We start from the raw sequence: 3,384 nt of genomic DNA on the forward strand, positions 1-3,384 counted from the left end.
TTATTATCAAAATCTGCATTTTTACTTTTTTTGTGTTAAAACAACATCAAAAACAACAAAAATCCAGTGTTTGCATAAAAAACTAAAGAAAAACATACACGTTTGCAATTGTCTTTAGACACCAGAAATGTCAACATTTTCTTTTATTAGTTAGTTATTCTTTAGCTAACTTTTTAATTTTTTTTTTTGTTGGTTCTCAGCCATGTTATTTTAGCTATTGCTGATTTTGATATGGCCACATTACAAAGTTGTTGGTCTTAACTGTGACAAAACATTATTTTCTAATATTACACCAGGTTATTGGTGAGATCAAAATATCTCCTGTCAAAGCCGGCATTGTTACAGAAGATGTCCTACAGTGAAACTAGTGGTTGAGACCGTAAGGTAAATACTAATGACTCGATGAAAGAGTTTGTTAAATAACCTGCTGCCTCAGTGATTCTTCCTAGTTAGACATTAGTGCAGACATGGTTGCATTAAAATTGAAGGTCAGGCAGAGGTTGTTTGGTTCGTGTGAGTGCTGCTGAAATCATACTGCAATCTGTATGAGTCCTTGACACACAGCAAGAGAGTGGTCCAAGTGTTGAATAAAGTCTGAAAATGTTGTATTTAGAAACTGCATTACCTTCACAACAAACAACAACAAAAAAGAAACAGCCGTATGACTGACTTATCTGGATGTATGTCTATCTAGAAGTCCTGTAGTAAAATGTGTGAAACTTATGTATTTGGTTTTGGAGTTATGAACCACCGGCAACACAGCAGAAAATCTGGCATGTTTTCCTTGAATGATGAACATGTGGCATAAGAGGTCTGGAGTATCTGTTTGGCTTTTCCTTTCCAGCATTTTTCTATTGAAATGTCATGATCTTTGTGCAGAAATGTTTTCCGTAAGCCTGTCGCTGTCACAGGAAACACATTTAGCTCCTCTTGTCAGCACAGTCACTTCCTGTTGAGATTTTATGTACTCTGTAACTAAAAGTAGTCTCTCCCATCTCTACGTTCCCAAACACACTGAATCAGTGGAGTTTGCAAATACCATGGTAATAAGCTGGAGCAGCACCTACTACCAGAGTGCAACTCTTGTGTCTGCATCAATAATCTCTCTCCTGAGAACCATTTGCCTGGATAAATATTGGTTTTGCGTTGGCCCCTGTAATGGCACCCTGTGCAGGCGGCGGAGCCTGTAAGTGACGTTGTCTGTCACGCCGTTGGCAGGCTGGCGTGGGAGTCATTGGCACATTGTGGGGTCTCTCCAACGCTCATTTGAATTCGCTCGTCCCCAATCATGCCACTACACTGTGCGACTACACACACTAGCACACTCCACTCACACACACACTACTCCCACTACCTGTTTGGGCGCCGGCACGCTCATTTGCATGAAATAAGATGGAAATGGAGCCCTTATTTATGCCAACAGAAATGGAGTGTGTTATTAAGGGCACTATTGTGCAAAAGAGACGATGGCGGTAAGAATACATTACAGGGGCTATTTCTGGAGTGGTTCGAGTCACACAGAGGGTAATGCTTTACAGGTCCCTGATGACTTCTACAGTCTGGGCACCAACTCACTGAATTGGCTCTGTGTGTGTTTACGTGCGTTTTGTACATAAATGTGCGTATTTCTGCCTTTGCCTTTAGTTATACTCTCTGCGTATGTGTGTGTCCCCATTTAACTACTGTATCTGAAAGTATGTGTGCGTGCGCGCGCCAGACTCTGATTCTAGGAGATGATCATTTGTACGTTGCCCTGTTGATGGATAGGTCTCCTTTGACTGACAGCTCTGCATTCATACAGTCTTCATTGTTAGACTGTGTTGTGTATCAGGGAGCCATAGCTCTATTTTTGTCATTCAGGCAGTGATGGTGCATTTTGCAGAGTTCTTTGGGTCATTTCTTGTTTTTATAAGACAGCAAACTACGAAGGAAAAGACCTTTGATGCTGTTACTCATTATTTTGTTTAGTTTATGCTTTTCTTGAAATATAGCCAGTCGGTCAGTACTTTTGAATGGTAACCTTGTATAAAATGACTGTGTGGAAAAAGAGTCACATATACCTTATATGGTTAATGTATATTTGCTTCACGCTATTGTTTTCATGCTATAGTTATGGTTAACTGATTATGCTTCTGTTTTTCTTAGAAAAAAAACAATTTAAATTAAAATGTTCAAATTTTTTTTGTAGATTCCTTTTAATTTAGAGCAAGATGAATTTAGTGACCATTTTATATTGTAATAAAAATTCAAATGAACTGAATAGCTATTAAACAATTCAGTTTTTTTTAATAGCTTGAACATTTTTGCTTAAAAAGACTTTCAACAAATCTTTATTTGTAGATGATTTGCTATTTGTCTGTTTGGAAATTGTAAAAAAAGGCGGAAATATTGCTGAATCTGTTACTGATACAGCTTAATTCTAACCGACAACCTCTGTATTTTGCTACCTGCTGTTTGTATCTGTAGGAACACATCCACTAATTTCCCTTCCATGTTTAGTAAACCCTGTGGACCATAAGCCCCTCCTGTACTGTGACCTGACCCCACTGACCTGAACCTGCTACACCACTAACCCTTGATTGGCCCCTGGGTGACCACCTGCCCTTTAACCTTGTGAGTGCTTGCATCCAGCAACAACCCCAGTGGAGCAGAGGTTTGCTGAGTAAATATTGTGAGCAGCTCAACTTGAGCTATACATTTTCAAGAATGTTCAAATTCAAGAAATGAATTTTATAAAAGACTGTGTATACCTAAAAAAAAAAGCTGATATTCTTTAAATGCTAATTTTTTAAAAAAGATTTTCTGCACCAAGCAGCCCATCGACTTGTATATTCAAGATCTTATTTAGCTGTGATGGAGGGGTGTAGTAAAATCCAGACCAGACTTGTTTGTCACAGCACCGGTCCTTTTATATTTTGTTGCTGTAATAAGACTTTATTAGCACTGAATGGCAGTCTGGGAGTGTGTCTCATCTGTCCTCCTGAAGGGTGGCCAATTTTAAAACTGGGTGTTAAAACAAGACACGGGAGAAGAAAAAAAAAAAGTCCATTAACTGGAAATTCCCCCTCCCTGGGCTAAATTGGTGTAAATAGTATTGTTCCCCTCTCTGTCAAAGATATATGGAGCAGCATTTGGCTGATGGCTTCAGTAAATACTCCAGCCAGGCAGGCATAGAGATATAACAGATTTGCTCCAGCACTGCATCAAACCACTGGGCTGTGTAACTGGCACTGCACAGCATTTGTCATGTGGTCGTGTTGTGCTGGAGGTTCCATGTAGGTATGCGTACACACTCACAAGCAGTTAGGACAGAGGAAACAAAGTGACTTAAGGATAAATAGAAGGGGGGGGGGGGGGGGGGCTGGGGGGGGGGGGGTGTGTTTG

This window comes from Cynoglossus semilaevis, chromosome 13 (assembly GCF_000523025.1).
Source record: "Cynoglossus semilaevis isolate Cse_v1.0 chromosome 13, Cse_v1.0, whole genome shotgun sequence".
Taxonomy (NCBI): domain Eukaryota; kingdom Metazoa; phylum Chordata; class Actinopteri; order Pleuronectiformes; family Cynoglossidae; genus Cynoglossus; species Cynoglossus semilaevis.